Genomic DNA, 8,104 nt, shown 5'->3' with positions numbered 1-8,104 from the left:
CTGCCCAATATTGGGACCGGTGCTGATGAAGATGTTTAATGAGGCAAGGGAATGAGGGGTTCTGCCCCAGACAGGCCACAATTTCGCGTATCCTGAAACGGGACAAGAACCCGGAGCTATGTGGGTCTTACAGGCCGATTTCCCTGTTGAACGTAGACGCCAAACTGCTGGCCAAGACTTTTGTCCTCCAGGATGGAGGATTGCGTACCGAATGTTATTGTGGAGGATCAGACGGGGTTCATTAAGAGCAGGCAGCTGGTGGTCAATGTAAGAAGGCTGTTAAAACGTGATCATGATGAAAGTAGGGATGTGGAGGTAGCGGTCGCGATGGATGCGGAGAATGCTTTTGACCGGGTTGAGTGGGATTATTTATGGGAGGTTTCTGGGGTGGTTCAGATTCGGGAGGGGCTTTATTGATTGAGTCAGGTTGCTGTACCAGGCTCCTGTGGCAAGTGTACGGGCGAAAAGGACGACTTCGGACTATTTTAGACTGCACCGGGGGACGAGACAGGGATGCCCCCTCTCCCCACTGCTGTTTACGCTGTCAATAGAGCCGCTGGCAATTGCTCTGAGGGCCCTGAGGGGCTGGTCCGGGGGGGGAGGGTGGAGCACAGAGTCTCGCTGTATGCGGACGACCTGCTTCTGTATGTTTCGGATCCGATTGAGAGGATGGAAGAAACCATGGGAATTCAGCCAGTTTTCGGGATATAAGCTCAATATGGGGAAGAGCGAGATGTTTGTGGTCCAGGCGAGGGGTCAGGAGAAGCGACTGGGGGAACTGCTGTTTAGAGTGGTAGGGGAGAGTTTCAGGTACCTAGGTATCCAGGTGGCGCGGGATTGGGACCGGTGACATAAATGGAACTTGGCCCGGTTGGTGGATCAGATGAAGGATGATTTCTGGCGATGAGACGCGTTCCCGTTGTGTCTAGCTGGCAGAGTCCAAACGGTGAAAATGACGGTCCTCCCAAGATTCCTGTTTGTATTTCAATGTCTCCCCATCTTCATTCCGCGCTCCTTTTTTAAGCGGGTCAATAAAGTTATAGCGGGCTTCGTATGGGGGGGGGGGGGGCAAGTCCCTGCGAGTGAGGAGGGTAATGCTGAGCAGAATCGGGGAGAGGGCGGGCTGGCGCTGCCGAACTTTAGCAATTATTACTGGGCGGCTAACATGGTCATGATTAGGAAGTGGCTGGTGGGGTGGGGGCGTGGGGGGAGGGGTCAGCATGGGTGCGTATGGAGGCGGCTTCTTGCAAGTATACAACTTTGGGGGCATTGGTAACCACGCCTCTGCCGTTCCTGCCGGCGGGGTACTCCACCAGCCCAGTGGTGGTGGCGGCCTTGAGAGTCTGGGGGCAATGGAGAAGACATGTGGGAGCATTAATCTGGTCCCCAATCTGCGATAATCACTGGTTTTCCCTGGGGAGGATGGACGGGGGTTCTGAATATGGCGGAGAGCGGGGATTGAGAGGATGGGGGACTTGTTTACAGAGGGGAGCTTTCCGAGTCTGAGGGCGCTGTAGGAGAAGTTTGCACTGGTGGGGGGGGAAACGAATTTCGAAATCTGCAGGTGCGGGACTTTCTGCATAGACAGGTACCAACCTTCCCACTCCTGCTGCTAAGGGGCATTCAGGATAGGGTGGTTTCTAGAGGATGGATAGGTGAGGGGAGCGTTTCTAACATTTATAAGGAGTTTATGGGATCAGAGGAGATGCAGACCGTGGAGCTGAAGCGAAAGTGGGAGGAGAAGCTGGGGGGGGGGGGGGGAGAAGAGATAGAGGAGGGCCTCTGGGCGGACGCATTGAGTAGAGTCAACTCGACCGCAACATGTGCCAGGCTCAGCCTGATTCAATTCAAGGTCGTGCACTGAGCGCACATGAAAGTGGCCCGGATGAGCAGATTCTTTGGGGTGGAAGATAGGTGCGCAAAGTGTGCGGGAGGACCAGCAAACCATGTTCTGGGCATGTCCAAAGCTGAGGGGATTTTGGCAGGGGTTTGCTGACATCATGTCCAAGGTATTAAATACAAGGGTGGCATTGAGTCCAGAGGTGGCAATCTTCAGGTGTCGCAGGATCTGGGAATCCAGGAGGAGAAAAAGGCAGACGTTCTGGCCTTTGCTTCCCTGGTAGCCCGGAGGCAGATATTACTAGCATGGAGGGACTCAAGGCCCCCGAAGTCGGAGACCTGGCTATCGGACATGGCTGGCTTTCTCGGTCTGGAGAAAATTAAGTTCGCCATGAGAGGGTCATTGTTAGGGTTCACCCAAAGGTGGCAACCATTCATCGACTTCTTCATAGAGAATTAATTGTCAGCAGAAGGGGTGAGGGGGTTAGGTTAGCATAGATTAGGGGGTAATTAATGGTGGGACCTGTGGGGAGGGAGGTGGTATTTGCACTATGTTTATATTTTTGTGTACATTGTTTATATTGCTGCTGTTACAATGCCAAAAAAATACCTCCATAAAATGTTTATTTTAAAAAAAATTATGAACCAAGAATCAAAACTATCTTCCAAAAACAATGATCCACAGAACATATTGTTTTGTAAGAAGTCTTACAACACCAGGTTAAAGTCCAACAGGTTTGTTTCGAATCACTAGCTATCGGAGCACTGCTCCTTCCTCAGGTGAATGAAGAGGTTGGTTCCAGAAATATATATATAGACAAACCCAAAGATGCAAGATGATACTTTGAATGTGAGTCTTTGCAGGTAATTAAGTCTACAGGTCCAGACGGAGCAACTGGAGAGAGGGATAATCACAGGTTAAAGAGGTATGAATTGTCTCAAGCCAGGACAGTTGGTAGGATTTCGCAAGCCCGGGCCAGTTGGTGAGCGCTGAATGTAATGCAACACGAATCCAAGGTCCCGGTTGAGGCCATACTAGTGTGCGGAACTAGTTTCTGCTTGGCGATTCTGCGATGTCGCGCGTCCTGAAGGGCGGCTTGGAGAACACTTACCTGAAGATCAGAAGCTGAATGCCCCTTGACTGCTGAAGTATTCCCCGAATGGAAGGGAACATTCCTGTCTGGCGATTGTCACGCGATGTCCGTTCATCCTTTGTCGCAGCGACTGCATGATCCATTTGAACCAGGTACATTCCTCGTCACAATGGCTGTCTTGGCACTCTACACCAGCATCCCCCATGACGACTGCATTGCTGCAATTGCCTCAGTACTCAACATCGACAACTACCAGTCTACAGATGCAATTCTGCAACTAATCCGCTTCATTCTGGATCACAGTATCTTCACCTTCAACAATTTTTTCATCCAGACACATGGAACAGCCATGGAGACCAAATTCACACCTCAATATGCCAACATCTTCATGCACAAGTTTGAACAAGACCTCCTCACCGCACAGGACCTTCAACTGACGTTATACACCAGATACATCCTTTGGACCCACAGTGAAGAATCACTGAAACGACTGCACGATGACATCAATAAGTTCCATCCCACCATCAGACTCACCATGGACTACTCTCGAGAATCAATTGCATTCTTGGACACACTCATCTCCATCAAGGACGGTCACCTCAGCACTTCTCTTTACAGCAAGACCACGGATAGCCTCATAATGCTCCACTTCTCCAGCTTCCAACCTAAACACATTAAATAAGCCATTCCCTATGGACAAGCCCTCCGTGTACAAAGGACCAGCTTAGACGAGGAGGAGCGTAACATATCTACAGACGCTGAAAGATGTCCTCGTACAAATGGGATATGGCGCTCGCCTGATCAATCAACAGTTCCAACCCGCCACAGCAAAAAGACCGCACCGACCTCCTCAGAAGACAAACACGGGACACAACTGACATGGGACACAACCGACAGAGTACCCTTCGTCATCCAGTACTTCCCTGGAGCGGAGAAACTATGACATCTTTCAACACGTCATCGATGAAGATGAACATCTTGCCACGGTCATCCCCACACCCCCACTACTTGCCTTCAAACAACCGCGCAACCTCAAACCATTGTTTGCAGCAAACTACCCAGCCTTCAGAAAAGCGACCACGACCCCACGCAACCCTGCCATAGCAATCTCTGCAAGATGTGCCAGATCATCGACATGGGTACCAGCATTACACGTGAGAACACCACCCACCAGGTACACGGTATATACTCGGGCGACTCAGCCAATGTTGTCTACCTCATACGCTGCAAGAAAGGATGTCCCGAAGCGTGGTACATTGGTGAGACTATGCAGAAGCTACGACAATGGATGAATGGACATCGCGTGACAATCGGCAGGCAGGAATGTTCCCTTCCAGTCGGGGAACACTTCAGCAGTCAAGCACAACGAGCCTCTGATCTTCGGGTAAGTGTTCTCCAAGGCGGCCTTCAGGACGCGCGGCAATGCAGGATCGCCGAGCAGAAACTTATAGCCAAGTTCCACACACGAGTATGGCCTCAACCGGGACCTTGAATTCATGTCCCATTACATTCACCACCCACCATCTGGCCTGGGCTTGCGAAATCCTACCAACTGTCCTGGCTTGAGACAATTCACACCTCCTTTAACCTGTGATTATCCCTCTCTCCAGTTGCTCCGTCTGGACCTGTAGACTTGATTACCTGCAAAGACTCACATTCAAAGTATCGTATTGCATCTTTGACTTTGTCTATATATATATATATAGACAATGTTTCTGGAATCCACCTCTTCATTCACCTGAGGAAGGAGCAGTGCTCCAAAAGCTAGTGATTTGCAACAAACCTGTTGGACTTAAACCAGGTGTTGTAAGACTGCTTACTGTGCTCACCCTAGTCCAATGCCGGAATCTCCACATCATGGATATTGTTTTGTGGCATGTTTGTATCCTAAGAAGCTTGGGATATATTTTACTGGAGCAACTGCGCTAAGGAATCTAAAAATACCTATGAGGTGTCTACAAGTCACTGGACTGAGAAGAACTTAATTCTGTATCTTTGAAGAAATTAGAACTGATCAGGAAAAGTGTAAAACTTGCACCAAGTGGTAACTGTAAGTTTTTCAATTCCAAGTGGAAATTTTAGAGCAGTCTACGAGGGATATTTTTTAATATTTCAGATGTGTATCATTATTATATTAATTTGTCCTCTTGTCTTCTACAGACTACCATCTGTTTTTAACTATAAGAGCCCTCGTCTGTCACAATTTCCTGCCATTCTCTTGTGAATTCAGCTTTTGCCTGTTCTTTCCTGGATAATTTCTACATTTTGTATCTGGACATAGATTTTCAGTATCGGTTGGAATTAGAAATTGTTTCCAGCAAAATTTGGTAACATTGATTGAGTATAGTAGAAGACATGTTTTAGCAGTATTTATTTAGTGTAATAAATACAGCACACGTTTTTATGGCGAGAACCACAGTGGTATACTGGGAATTTTAAGTGCTGATTTTCCACTTAGATTTTTTTTTTACACAATGTTTGAATCTGTTGTAATTGCTTGGGGTACATCGATGCTTCTTAAGGCAGCCACGAATTTTACATTCAGGGATGTGCTAGTACTACCAGCATCTAATTTATATTCATAACCCAGCAGGGTACCAGTTGAAATTCCTTGTGACGTGAATTGGATATAGTGGCCTGGAGTTTTTTTTAATCAAGCCACAACAAAAGAATGAGGACTTACAAGTGCAAGTAATGGCTGAAATCTTTTGAGCTAGTTGAATAAACATTAGTTTGGGAGATGGCCCCATCCATGAAACTAGCCAGTCACAGATTGAATTAATCACGGTTTCGAATTTCCTCTACTTTCACCTTTTTGCACACTTTTGACTGAGTTACATGTACCAAGAAATAATCTGGTCCAAAACTCGTTCTGTTTAAAACATAGTCATTTTCAGTGACTTTAAAATCAGGTTGAGTGTGTTAGGTGAGACTTATTAAAATGCTTGTACTGTGTGATTAAATCCATTTTCAGCTCTATTAATGAAACCACACCAGAATATCACTTTTAAATATGCCAAGAATTTTTGTCATATCTAAATAAGTTCAAGTTCTAAAAAGGCTGCCTCATCATGGGAATGTTCTGGGCTGGATTCTCCGATTTTGAGGCTATGTCCCCCCGCAGGCATGGGAATGGTGGGGTTTTACAACAGAACTGGCGTAAAATGGCCACCGATCCTCCATTTGGCTGGGGGCTCGCATCAAGGCAGCGCGAAGCACCCAGCTCTAGCTGCCGGTATGGCCCGGAGAATGTCCGTGGCCGTGCATGCCGTGCTACATGGCAGTGGCCACTGACTGACGCTGTTGGGAACTCAGCCGGTCGGGGTGGAGCATTGGGGGGGGGGTCGGGTCCTGAGGCCATCGATATGTCACGTGGCGTACACTCAGAGCATGTCGCTTTGGAGGGGGAGGAACATCGCGAAAGCAGCGCCAATGCGATTCGGTCAGAAACTGATTATCCAGCCGATCGCCGAATGCGATTTCCGTGTCGACGACCGGAGAATCCAGCCCTCTATGTTTGGTGACATAGAAATAACTGAGCAGAAAAAGAAGTAAAATGATACTGAAAACTATGGATTGCCAATTGTGCCCAGATAGAAATTTTACCCCGTCTCATCCACAAGACAGCACCTCCAACTGTCTTGCATTTCCTCAGTATTGCGCACAAATCTCAGCCTGAGTTAACGTACTTCAGTGTCTCAGATGGAACTTGAACCAACTCAGGAGGCATATCCTATGAGCATGTTATTTTGCCAGTCCACCTTCTGAATCTGGGTTTCAAGTGAATGTGTTTACCGATGATAGTTAATTCTTCCTCCTCAGCCCAAGCTAATTGGCATGTCTATCTTAACTATCTTGTCTCTTTCCCCAATTAGCAATTCCATTCACGTGATGGTACGTGAAAAGTGACATTCTAGATAATGGACCTGGAACGCGAAGAGCTGCCGCTTCTTGTAAAATTATAAATGCCTACAGCACAGAAGGTCATTCGGCCTATCGTGTCTGCTGGCCCTCTGTGCAAAAGCTACCCATATGATAGGAAAGTCCAGGAAACCACATTACCTAACTAATGTCAAGACACTAGCCATGCAGTAAGAGGCTAACAAAACCAGCATTTGGGAATGGATCAGGAAAGTAGACAAAATGTATCAGGGAAAGAAAAAAATTGTCATTACAGATACTGTCATCAAGCTGATGTTTTTTCCTCCCAGTGCTATGGTTAAGCTCCAAACAATGGTTCAGGGGGTGATTAAAAACCTGAGAACCCACAGCTGATCTCAGGGTTATCAAGGCCACCAATAAGAAGTACAATCCAACTGATCATGGAAGGCGGCATGGAAGATTATGATGGAATCCACAATTGCCAACTGCTTCTGCCATATTGGTTCAGTCAATGATGACAAGATATTGAGGAGAAGGGGGAGATCAACCAACCCACTGATGAAGCACTTCTCACTCGCCTGTGGGAGGCCACCATGGAAACTTACACAGATGGAGATGATGCCATACATTGCACAATGGAACTGACAGACGATGCAATTGTAAATGTCCCATGACTCTGAAAAGTCCAGTGAATGCCTGGCCGCTCAGCTGCCTATTTCCCTAGCCAATGCCACGAAGACTGCTGACATGCCCCTGGATGTACAGTACAGCACGAAAACATGTTTGTGTCTCACACATTTGAAGATAACATTCTAAGTAGAGAAAGGTAAATTTTTCTGGACCCAAGTCCTGACACTTCAATGCAAAGCCTTTTACAAAGTCAGGGCATTGTAAGGTGGGAATATTACACATTTACTGCTTCATTTGAATCTGTAGTTTTGACAGACGATGCATTGGTGGGTATATCAGATTACAGACATATTTGTGTGGGAATGTCACAAAGCTCTGCTCAACACAAATTTGTTGGCAGATTCCCTGGGAATCAACTCATTGGGATTTACTGTAATTATAAAACCGATATCCAACAGGGTGAAGATTTTGTAGCTTCGCTTTTTTCATTCGTACAATAAGAGCATTGCCGACAAGGTTATTATTTATTACCAACTCCCAACTTCCCTTGAGAAGGTGGTGAGTGAACCACTTTCTTTTAACCTATTGCAGACTGTGTGGTAAAGGTCCTCCCACAATGTTGTTAAGGAAGTTGTTTCAGGATTTTGACCGAGTGCAGA

This window comes from Scyliorhinus torazame, chromosome 6 (genome assembly GCF_047496885.1).
Source record: "Scyliorhinus torazame isolate Kashiwa2021f chromosome 6, sScyTor2.1, whole genome shotgun sequence".
NCBI lineage: Eukaryota > Metazoa > Chordata > Chondrichthyes > Carcharhiniformes > Scyliorhinidae > Scyliorhinus > Scyliorhinus torazame.
This window is presented reverse-complemented; position numbering follows the sequence as displayed.